General features: G+C 35.4%; 1 protein-coding gene across 1 annotated transcript in view; it reads left to right on the top strand.

The window, feature by feature from the left end:
- The first annotated feature begins 973 nt into the window (after positions 1-973).
- Positions 974-13,214, top strand: part of LOC136843677 (uncharacterized) — a 304,410-nt gene continuing 292,169 nt past the window's right edge. Inside the window, exon 1 of the mRNA XM_067112239.1 lies at positions 974-1,312. The gene's annotated coding sequence lies outside the window, so the exon portion shown is untranslated. The remainder of the gene's footprint in view (positions 1,313-13,214) is intronic.

The raw sequence follows: 13,214 nt of genomic DNA, 5'->3' as shown, positions 1-13,214 counted from the left end.
AATATATCGCATCTTGCTAAACCTTCTCCCCACTCCTCTTCCCCCGACTCCTCTTTATTATGTATAATAATACGAACTCACATAGACTTTTACGGATCAGTCTCTGTATGTCTTGCTGATCAAATGCACTGATGTTTAGAAAGTAAAAGTGATGCAGCGAGGGTTAACGCCGAATAAGGTATTGCATTAGAATTGAATGAAAACTTGCATGTATTTGTTTATTTTTGCTTGCTACCTCAGTTTCGTTTATCACCATAGTGGCAAACCATTGCATTCGACTATCAACCAGGTAAAGTTTATAATTCATTGCTTAATCAATAGAGGCCCAGTAGAATTAATTCGCTCGACTTACTCGAGAATCGAACCCGAGTCTTCTTGCTATATATGTATATATACAGGCCTGGTGAGCCAAATCTTTTTATCTAGATATTTGGTTATTATCTCCCTCTCAATATGATTTGATTATGCTTTTCTTGTTATGCTTATTTTTGTCTCATCACAAAATGCTTCTAGTAATAATGACATTTGGTTTGCAACGTGTAAAGTTCATAACGTTACAGAGGTAAATTATAAGCATAGCCTGTGTTTGTGTTGGTAACTTTATTTTATGCTGGAAAAGACCTTTTGATTTTCATCAGCCCAGACCAACACTAAAGTGAAGGGATTAACAAAAAGTATTTTGATAATCAGTGAAAATATTTTGGGTTTCAATAGAAGCATTGTTAGAGCAGTTCGGCAGCAAAGGGTCGCGCACTGCTGGCGGCCGTATGAAATTCCGTGATCACTGTAATGTCATAAATTTGGTAATGTTTGCGTGGTTCTAATACATTTTCTTTTGATTTTCCATAGCTTATTTGTGATATTACCATCCAGTTCAGTGACAGTTGCAAAAGACATATAAGAAACAGCAATTTTCCCTTCCAGCCAATACTTTTCAAGCCTATCAGCTGGGCTAACATGGAATGGAAAAAACACAGAGACTCCGAGAGTGCAGCGACAGTCAGTGTATCTCGAACCGTGTGAAAGTGAAGGTGTACTCCACATCCTTCGAAGGAGTGGATGACTTGAATTGCCTGTTTGTAATCGATCCCAGCGTATGATATTATTAACTCCGGTGCTATTAATTGAAGATTATCATTCCCTCTGAACCCCTGTATTCACTGTTGATATCGGCGATGCTCAGTGGTTGAATTTAAGCCATTTTGTTACAAGTTTATTATTTCCTCTGGGCTTTAGACCAACTGGCAGCAACTTGAACTGTCGACTTCTCAGTTTCCCTGGATGAAATATTTTGACTGAATTCAGTCTCCAGGTAAGAAAGACGCTGTCTCGAATTTTTATTACCTGTACTGGTGTAAGTAAGGTAACGGTAATGGTACTTGGTAACCTGTCATCTTAAGATTACCACTGCTACATAGATTTAAATCCTAGGCCTATAGTCTGGTTACGAAATCAAAACACAAACGTCAAAACAAAATTATACTGGATCTAGTTGTACATTTTATTTTCATATGGCTCAACATTTAAACTTTAATAAAGGTATATATATATATATATATATATATATATATATATATATATATATATATATATATATATGTTGGGGATTATCTCCCTTTTTATGTTCTTAGTTATATGTTTGTATAGATTTTATCTTTCTCTTCTACCTTGGTTTCTTTCAAGGTGTCTCTTCAGATGTTTCATGGATGATGTGCTATCTTTGTATATTTATTCTTTTAAGTATTGATATCTCTCAGAAAGGCGTATAGAGACGAGGATCGGTAATTTTCACTTTAATTAGTACTTAGTATTATAAAGATCAGTACAAAATTAACAATGTTACAAATGATAGAAACGAATCACTCTTGAATCAGTCTATATGGGAACACTGAAGCGAGGGAGTACAGGCTCTCCTTTGAAGGACACAGTTCTGACTCCTGTCTCCTCGTCGGTCTCTACTCGTCGAACCCTCAGAAAAACTTGCTATCTGTAAATCTGCACCTCCTTCTAGCCTTATTGAAGGATTAATCAACAAGGCCTCCCCTTCAAGTAGCTGATTGAAGGACTGTAGTGGGTGTGATTCAAATCTCTCCTAGAGGACTTGATAGGAGGTGATCTTAGGAGGGAGTGTGAAAGACCCTCCCACACATAATTGATTGAGGTTGAAGAAGTACATCACTTGGGCCAACCCCAAATTCCTGGAACTTCCACGAAAACACCTTCCGGAGAAGACGGGACTATAGAATCAGCTGTTGTAAGCATTTAGACTGTGCTTGACTCATGTTTTGGTTTCAATCCCAGGCCATTATTTTTCCCTTTTTACGACTGTTTTTATGGCTTAAACACGATATACTGCAATGGTCCATGTAAACATCCACGTATGATAACACAACACAACAGCATTTGGCCATCACTATCACTGTGTTCTTTGCCTCTCTCTTTATTCTTATTTCTCTCCTTCTCTCTCCTAACTTTTCTCTTTCCTATCTCTCTCTCTCTCTCTCTTTTCTTTTCTATCTAATTTCCCTATCTATTCTACACCACAACATATATATATATATATATATATATATATATATTTCCTTGAAAATACATGATACTTTATTTGAATACATTATTATGTAATTCCCTATAGTTAATATTTTAGGGATTAGGCTTATTTCCACATACCCGTTATGATTAAATTTGCAGTCTGAAAAGACACTTTGATTTATTGTTATCCTATTCGTTTAAATCAGTCTTCTTAAACTAGACCTGATTATGAAAAACAATTAGGCTGCACACTTGAATCTATTCGTTACAACGGTCTGAATAACTGTATAATGACGAACATTCGTAATCTCCTGTCGACCACAATCAAGACCACCGGTGGTCTTGCCACAGTACCATTAAGCAAAGGTCGTTGATTGTGAATATATTTACTCCACTGAAATGTCCTTAATCTAATATGAATTAAATTAAATTAGATAATCTAGCAGCTTGATGGCACATTGGAATAGCCTAATGATTTTTCAAATTAATTTAAACATTAAGTTACTACAGGTAATTTTTTTAGTTACTGTGTAGAACTAAACCGTCCTTTTGAGTGTATATTTAACACGTGACTAACGGCCACGTTGATCTGTATTCTTAGTCTTATGTATAATGCAATATTCACGTAATATGGTTTAGGCCTATACACCAAATTTTGGCTCCGAAGATTGGCCCCCAGTTAAAATTAAAGTTTTTGTCTAATAATTTATATAAATCGTTTAAGGAGGATTTATTTATCTTGATAACGGTTCTGCATAGTTGTTGTCTCGTGTATATTTCATGCATATGGTTCTTAGTACTGAAAATGCCCGATGCTGACTCATAACAGCATTTCAGGTATCTGCAAAATTTGTTGTGTTCAGATTATACAAGTTATTTTCTTTCTGAAAGTTTGCATAATTATTATAGTTTATGTTTAACAGATGACGTTTTGATTTCTTGATGATGTTCTAATTGGAAAAAGGGATATCTCAATTAGTGCTGTCCTTTGGCTGGAAAACACTTCAAGTTGGTACTCTAGGAAGTAAGTGTTTTTGGGCCTTTCAAAGAATAGAGGCACTTGAAAACGTTAATCAAAACTGAAGGAATGTTCAATAATTAATGCATATTTTCATGCCTTTACAAATTCATCATTATTGCCATAGAATTTTTAATAAAAATGAAGTTAGGTCCATTACAAATTTTTAATTAGGCCTATGCTTTCGGAAGCTTTAGGATACATATCCATTCATTTATGAAGAGGTGTATTCCTCTGTCATGCAAAAAGTTAAGCGTACCTTAGTTTGGACCACTGAGCTGATTAACAGCATCCTGGGGCTGGGCCTGAAGGATTAGATTTATTTTCTACAAGAACCAACTGGATTATTTAGCAAGGGACCTACAGCCTGTGTGAATCCGGAAGCACTTTTATACTGAGAAATGAATTTCTGTCACCAGAAATAAATTCTTCCCTAATTCTTCATTGGCTGACCAGAGATTCTGAACTGGTCCCAGCAGTGTACTAGAAGGAGAACTATACCGACCTGTCCAACGAGAACTCAGTCAGTTATAAATTTTGCTGATATGAGATATACTGATAGGTTTAGGAAAACAAGGGAAATATTAGGCGAGGAGGAGAAATATATGAAAAAGCAAAAGACGAAGTACCAGTAACAACATGGAAAAACTGGTACCACCACCCACCCAAAGATTGGCATCATTGTGAATCACAATAGAAAACGAAGGAATAGGGAAAAAAGTCTTTCCACTACAGTGGTGAAATTCCCCTAATTTTGAAAAAAAACTTTCAATGAAGTAAAAAATAATGATAAGATTAGTATTACATAATAACATAAATAATTACATAATATACTCACTGAAAACGAAGTTTTCTTCAAATGGCTTGGATTTCACTTACGGAAATACGCTAGGCCTAGGTTACCGTTCTCTTGCCGTATCTACGGAAAAACACACACACACACACACACACACACACACACACACATATATATATATATATATATATATATATATATGTTCATTCACACACATATGTAAATAACTTCTGGTGTATGTTTTAGGATCGAACAAAGATCTTTCAATTGAAAGGGCAGTTTCCCACTAGGCCATACAAGTCTTTAGTTGGAACCTGAGAGCAATTGAAAGACCTGGATTCTCATCCCCGATGAGTCAGAATTTATTTTATGTTCACACGTGATTGCGTGTTGATTATATACAGTATATATTATATATATATATATATATATAGAATATATATATATATATATATATATATATATAATGATTTTAAAGTTTATTATTTGGCAAAATGCATTACAATATGTGGTTAGGATTCAGGATGCCAAAGTTTTCTTTAGTCATTCTAGGGTATTCCTAGACTAATGCGCTATTCGTTGTTACAAAGTAGTGGCATGGCATTAATGTTCTGGTAAAAAATATTCCGTGACACGTCCATGCCTGGGAAAAATCATTTGGTATCTTTCTTTGAAATGAAACTTTTTTTCATATTCTTAAACAAAACTGTACTATTAGGGCAAGCTGTTGTGGATATATAATTTATATTCTGTAAAATTAATATATGAGATAGATATTTGTCTGTCCATCCATATATATATTGATCATACCCTCAATCATATATATATATATATATATAGTTTTTATATATATGCAAATAAAAACTGTTGCATGAGATGAGCAACGCTAGGGACGTCATCAACGCAAGGGGTAATGTGAACTTAACTGAAACGGGGCTCACGCAGACCGACAGTGGCTGTTCCATTTTAATAAATTGATCTTAACGTTTCACATTTTTTACTTGTTTAAGTCAGTATTAATTTTCTTTACCGCAGCTATCAGTTAACTGTATGTTCCTTCTAATATTAATGTTTTGATCCAGTTACGAACACTTTTTTTTTCGTAGTTTCTGAACTCGGTACCATTATTAACAGAACATAAATTTGAGAGAGAAATCCCGATCAGATGTTTGATTCGGATCGTCTAAGTAGCCTGTCGGAGCTACAGTCTTTGATAAAATATAAAGATGCCATTTGGGCATGTTACTTTAACCAATCATGCATCAAGTTGCCGACCATTTCCTCAGCACTGGTTTGGCTTTCAAAGTGAGAAACCAATCAGCCCCTTTGATTGTTTTGTTCTACGGATTCACCATTTCGCCCTCCTCCAACTTAACGGTTTTTTTCGAAACTTGTTTTACAGCGTAACATTGGATCCTAGGCGGCAAATCTTTCGAACTGGAGTGTGAAGAACGTCCTAAAGTTACTGCAGTGGTAAAAATTATCCATCTAGATAAGGAGTAATTAGATATCTTGTGAATTTTGGGCCTGCAGAATGAGATTGGCGTGTTGTACAGGATTACTACCTGTTTTTCATAGATGAGCATTTGAATTTTCTACAGTTCTATTTAGATATGTGCTCATGTCGTAGAAATAATTAGGGTCATCTTAATGAAAATAATTTTCAAGAAAAAATATAACACATTTTTTCAGATACGAGACATCTCCCTTAATTGTTATTTATTGCTCTTATCCGAGTTCATGCCCTTTTTTAAATCATTATGGCATTGTGGACTTGAATAGACTTTTTGAGATTTTAATGCTTTTAAATGGAACATTATCCATATATCAGTGAAATAAAAATGAGCTTGAACACATACTAGTTAAGGCCCCATGCTTTTTTATGAATTCTGAAAATCCCCTGGGACTTGTTTGGTTTTAAGAGGGGAAAAACACGAAACAAGTAGTTACATTGCTTAACCTATTTAACCTAGATGTTTTGTTTTTGTTGGGAAGGGTGCTTTGTGTGTGTGTGTAGTAGGATGCCTGTGTGGAGAGAGAGAGAGAGAGAGAGAGAGAGAGAGAGAGGAGAGGAGAGAGAGGAGAGTGACAAAATGTAGCATGCCAGGTTTGTTATCTTGTAGGTGTACCCCTTGGTGTTCACCTGGAATCACATTTTTCAGGCCTAGCCTGTGGGTGACGTTTTTACATGCTGAAGGTCTGCGCTCATGCATGCAAGCTGCGTTACTCTGTATTGACGAGTATCATTGAGCCTTGACCGTCAGGCGCTCCTTAGTGCCACTGTGCATAATGCCTGTCACTTGGAAAGGATATTCATTTTGCAGCCTGAAGCGTATATGAAAAAGTGTTGTTTTGGTAACAGTTTCTATACTTAACTGCAGTTAGTTTTGGTGTTGATATTGTATTCTGAAGTGTTACGAAAAACAATTTTTATGATTATATTAATATATTAATTTTGATTATTATATTTTAGTCTTAGGCGCATTTGATAGATTTTATCATAAACTTTATATGCTGAACTTTATCAAATATGATTTAAAGTTTGAAATAAATGAGGTTTATTTTAAAACGCCAAATTTACATTTATAATTATTTTATTTTACACATTTGTCTAATTTTACCTTACTGGCATTCCGATTTATGAAAGTCTTTTTGGCTCTTCATCATTTGAATAGGCGCTCAGTTCGATGATGGTAATTATGAAATTGTGATCATTCTAGTTTTAAATTTCTTTACGTTTGTGGTTATCCGACAATCTTTGGTTACATTTGTACGATCATAAATTTTCAGTTCAGTGTAGGGTATATTTTGTAGTTTTATTCAGTTGATTATTCGAATGATTTAATGCATGAATGTATATATATTTGGAATGCGGCAAAAACAATCGGGCATTAACTGCTTGTGTGGCCCAGTGGATAACGTTTTGTAACCTTTACTCTCTCTCTCCAAGCTGTTCTTATTCAGTGTTGCTAGATAGTTAATATATATATAAAATGTTTGTTGCCAACCTAGTGAGCTTTCCATCTCCTTTCCTTCCTGTATACATGGTTTCTGATAGTAGACATGTGTAAACTAAGTTTACTTTTATACTGATAAAACAACTGGCCAGTGATTAACATTGGACTGTCCTAGCCTCTTCACCAAGATCTGACTTATTTTTACGTGGCTAAGAACCAGTTGGTTAATAACAACGGGACCTACAGCTTATTGTGGAATCCGAACCACATTATACCTCAGAAGTGAAGTGTATCACCAGAAATAAATTCTTAATTCTTCACTGGCCGGCTGGAGATTTCTGAACTTCCGTTAATATTATCTTTCTTCTGAGAACTCTTTCGACCTCTCCAACGAGGAACTGGCCTACCGGGGAGCTTAAGAGACTTTCGGAGGGCCAACATTCATCCTTTTATATATTTCCCTTTCAGAGGTGAAGGACCTCATAGGTCTCATAGGTGGGTTAATCAAGATCAGTTTATTTACATACAAGATGGTAATTTGGATAGCCACATAAGGATGATTGGTGGTTATTTGGATGGTCAACCTCATGCCCTTAGTTAATCCAAACCTCTGGAAATGAGAGATAACCGCCATTTTTAACTGATCGATAAACCAATCTTAAGGAGAGGTTATTAGAAGTTGAAAACAGAAGTTGGGTTTTAATTTAAAGGTAGTGGAAAGAAAGAAACAGTTCAGCTATAGAAATAATAGTTTAAAATTGCTTTATAAAACTATTTTCAAAGAAAGGAGAGAGTCGACAGAATTTTAGGGTTGCGGTGATGTTCTTCATTGATAATTGCTTAAGTAGACAGGTTATCAGACATCCTATACTGATAACTCTTTTGGCATTTCTAGCTAAATTAATTTCTATGTATCGATAAGTAAATGGCTATGTATTTGTAATTGTTTCTTTGTTGATGGATTTGCGTTGTATGCCATATAGACGGATTAAAGGCATTTTATCTTTGATAGATAATGATATATTGTGTCGTATAATCATTAATGAAAAGGGGATAATAATGCTTTTTGTATGTAGTGCTATTGAATTCAACTTCAAAGGAACTTTTTAAAATTACTTTATATAAAATATTATTTGCTTAAATGCTAGAGATTATTCCACAAAAAGGGATGGTAACGCGTACTGTATTGTTCCGTTTGAAATTACTATAGAAATGGTTTTCCTGTGTTTGATTCTTGAATATTGCAGGTTGATATTATACTTTCTAAACTTTCAGAATTATGGTAAGCAGACTTATAGCAGATGATTTGCCAGGGCTTGAATGAAGTATTTTCTTTTAATAAATTTTGAAGTGGTAGTAAAATTAGTATGATACAAAAATGTAAGGTGGTTGTGTTTTGGAAAATATATTTTCATAATACGAGGAAAAATGCATTTAGAAAATATGATATTAGATCCACAGTTAATTTGCTCGCTTCAACGCATTGGCTTTACAGGCCACGTTTTGAGCTATCGTCACTCGCACTAGACTCGTAGTCTGTGGCAAGTCTTACAACGGTCACTGGAGTTTCTGTCACAACGGCGTTTAGTATTCTAGTAACTGACAAGACCAAATGTTGCTTAACTTGGGTAACAGAGAGATTAGATGTATTATGAACAATGACTTCCTGGCATTTACTGGTGGTCACTCATCCAGGTACTGACCAAACTCAGCGCTGTTTAACTGCAGGAAGTAAGCGTTGCCTGCTTTCGTTTTTCGTCCTCATATAGTAGTCAATCGTTGCTCTCACCAGAATTTTGGAAGTTAAAATTGACAGGGGGTGTTTCTAGCTCGTTAGTGTAGACCAAACTCAGGAGAAATAGTGACGAAGAAAAGCGAAAAGATGCCTGAACTTTAAGCCGACACAGTAAGAGCGTCTATGAACTACTACTCTTTATGCTGCAGTGACCGAGGAAAGACTAGTTTAGCTCTTGTGACTAAGTAATTTAAGAGTTTTTTTTTTTTTTTTTACTGTTGTGTCTTAAGTTGTTGCTCTAGTTTAGTTGTCATTTTGCACGAACGGGTTCTTGCTGTTATGAGCAGCATGTTACAGTGGGATAGATTACCTTAAAGTTCCGATATAGAGAAAATTATTGACAGAAGGCCAATTCGTCTTTGGATGTAACTTCTCAAGAATCTGTAGTGATTCTGCAGAGACCAGAAGGGCGGGAAGCAATGATAACTTTGATGAGGCTGCTATTGTTAGAAAATGATTCAGTAATTGTTGCTCTGTGGCACGGGCAATAATTGGGAAAAGTGCCATGACAAAAAGGGAAATAATAGTTCCTTTATGGTAGTTTTCATAAGGGGAAACGGGTTTGCAGACGATGATATTTCTCAACGTATTCTCATGGATATGATGTAATGACATCATATCCTAGGGGTCTGTCATTAATGTACCGTCGTTATTTGTATCAAGTTGAAGAAATTTAAAATCTCTATATATATATATATATAGTATATATATATATATATATATATATATTTATTTATACACATATATATACATATAATAGGAAACATTGTGCCATCTCTTTCTCTCCCTCTCTAAGCACATTGTTTCCGTTCAAAGGTACTAATAAAAAAGAGGATATGCAAATTAGTAGGACTTGAATGTAACCCACATCCCGTATAACTGCACATCTCATGAATTTCAACCTGACCTTGCTTGAGGACAAGCTGTCTTTGAAAGGCGTCGGGTGGGATCTCTCATTTACTATAAAACTGTGAGGTTAGCGACAACTTACCTACATTATGTTCCCCTCCCCCTTTAAGTTTCCCATGGTAAGAAGGTCATCTGGTTGCAGGTCAAAATGCTAATTTTTAAAAGGTGGGCATTTAATTGGCAAGGAAATCGTTCAGCTGCATGCAGTTGTAAGACTGCGTGGGACCGGGTCAAGATCGAAATGTGCTGTTTACCTGCCAAATAGGTCGTAACTGGTTCTTGATTAGCATTAAGGGACGAAGATATTTAAATCCCACATAATTTGTCTTGTCTAATATATGTACACGAGCAACAGTGATTCGCATTTTTGGAGGAGTAAATACACCTGTGCCCAGACCCTTTCTCTTGGCAGTGCTAAGGCATCCGAGCAGCCTTCACCTACAGCTGTTAGATATTCCAAAGGAGGTTTGCTTCATGGCCAGCCTTATGTGAGCATCCTTTCCTCCCCGCCCCCCTCTCCTCAGTGCCCGTTGTTCTTGTCAACGCCTAAACACGCACTGTCCTTGTCCTTCTTGACCCTCGCTTTTCAGGCTTTCCAGATAAGAGTAGGGCTGAAATGTAGTGGGTCCTCTTTCCGGTTCTTTTTTTTTTTTTTTTAGTTTTCTTTAAAGAAAACTATTGTGCCGGCTTTGTCTGTCCGTCCGCACTTTTTTCTTTCCGCACTTTTTCCGTCCGCCCTCAGATCTTAAAAACTACTGAGGCTAGAGGGTTGCAAATTGGTATGTTGATCATCCACTCTACAGTCATCAAACATGCCAAATTGCAGCCCTCTAGCATCAGTAGTTTTTATTTTATTTAGGGTTAAAATTATCCATAGTGGCGCGTCCGGGACCATTATATAGGACAGGTCACCACCGGACGGTGGTTAAAGTTTCATGGGCCGCGGCTTATACAGCATTATACCGAGACAACCGAAAGATAGATCTATTTTCGGTGGCCTTGATTATACGCTGTAGCGGCTGTACAGAAAACTCGATTGCGCCGAAGAAACTTCGGTACATTTTTTACTTGTTTGTATTTCTCTTCCCTTTTTTCATATCAGGCTTTCTAGATATTCGGCATGGCTGGGATCAGTTGGGTATTTAGACTGGAGTTTTGGATTGAAGGTTTGTATGTATCAGTTTTTACGTTTAAGGGTTTCTGTATACTGGGTTGATAGGGGTAAACTGGATTTTTTTTTTACTTCACGATTTTTAGTTTACTTAGGTAATCGTAAGTTCTCATTCTGTGTGATTTGAGTATTTCAAAAAAGTTATTATTGCATGAAGGCATCAGGTTCATTCCACGTATCCTTTAATTGGATATGACAGTAATTCCGATTTAATACGTTACTTATTATCGTTTTGTCATTAACACTAGTTTTAACTTTTTTTATTTTACTATAATATATATATATATGTATATACATACATATAAATATATATATATGTATATATATATATATATATATATATATATATATATATATATATATATATATATATATATACTGTATATATATAATTGTGTGTGTGTAATGCATGAGCTAGGCTTCCAAAAAGTTTTTTCAGTTAACTATTTTGAAGCAGTTATCCGTCATTTTAACCCTTGGGCAAGCATCCATCAAAATGGGTTATACGTCAGGTTTAATTGCCTATTTCATAAACCCCGATAAGACGAACAAGAAATTCTTTCTATCATTCGTTCCCGGGGATCGTTACGACACCCGATTCTTCGATAGTGAAAGCTAGAACTCGTTTACTTATTCTGTCGTCGCAGTTGCTATGGTCAGTCGATAGTTAGAGAAGGTTTGATTAAATGCAATATACTTCTTAAAATTTAGTAAAGTTATTTATATGTTTGGAGAGTTTGTTTACGTGTGTGTCGAGTGAATGTGTCATGTAGCCATTTGTTTATGGAATGTATGTGATGGCGCCTTATCCTAGGAGCGTGTTTTGATAGCTCGCGAATACATTCACCTTCGTATGTGTGTGGGTCTTGTATAGCAAGTTTTCATTTTATAACATCCACGACAGATACAGTATACTATATCTCAGATCACTTTTATTAAAATCTGAATAGGCATGGTTGAATTTACAAGCCTAAAGTTATCACATATGTATTTTGTTATTTCAGCCTTCAGTTTTACACAAAAATTTCAGATTATTTATCAATGGTTTATCAAAGTTTTTCAAATGTATTTACGTTTTAAGATTATTTCAGCTTTAGGAGCTATATCGGAACAATTAAATTTGAGTGACCCAGTCATTCACACAACAGATTTTTTCTTGATATCAAATCTTTGTCTCAAAACGTCTAAATAAATGCGAATGAAGCACGAGAAACATATAAGGGAACTATACAATTTTTTTTTCTTTTCTTCGGCTTGGCAGTAAATATCCGCAACGGATATCATTGACGCTAATCATGATTGGCCACTCATGCTGCTCAGCTCCCGGCATTGTCTACAATGATTGCCTCTGAGGATATTTACCGTCAATTAGAAAAAGATTATAAATGCTTCATACTTGCTTACGTTGTGGAGGGGTATAACATTACATGCAGTATCTTACAATATGTGTTTTGGTCAATACAGTCTTGTAAATTAAGCAGTATATACTGTTGGCTTAAGAAAAAATACATTATGTTAATGATGCATTGTTCTCACTTGCATGAAAGCTAAAGATGCATTTTTGGTCTCTGTATGCAATGTTGGCTAACGATTTCAGTTCTTACAGTGGTGAATTAATAGTAATTATTAATTTTTTTGTTAGCTCTTTAGTTAATTGTATTTATTACATGTTATTAAAGTGTGATAACTCAAATGTACGAAATGTAAATTTACCGCAGGTTCTCGTTTCTTTACAAGGAGCAAATTCGGCGGATTTGTAATATCTAATTATACCACTTTTCCTTGAGAACGCTTTATCATTGGTGCGCTCTCATTTCTCTTCTGACTGATTTGAAATACGGTTTCTCAAGATTTCTCTTTTATTTTGTTTATTTACAATGCCTTTTACAACACTTCAAGACGAATATTTTCACCAAAATGATTTTATGGCTGAAGAAGGTGGGATGCTCAGTGGTTTTATGCTTTAAATGATGTACATTCTAAGATGGTGTAAGCAAGGTGTGAAGTGGATACAGCTGTATGTAGTTGCGAAATCT

This window comes from Macrobrachium rosenbergii, chromosome 12 (assembly GCF_040412425.1).
Source record: "Macrobrachium rosenbergii isolate ZJJX-2024 chromosome 12, ASM4041242v1, whole genome shotgun sequence".
Classification (NCBI taxonomy): Eukaryota; Metazoa; Arthropoda; class Malacostraca; order Decapoda; family Palaemonidae; genus Macrobrachium; species Macrobrachium rosenbergii.
Note: the sequence above shows the minus strand (reverse complement) of the source record. Positions and strands in the feature narration are given on the sequence as shown.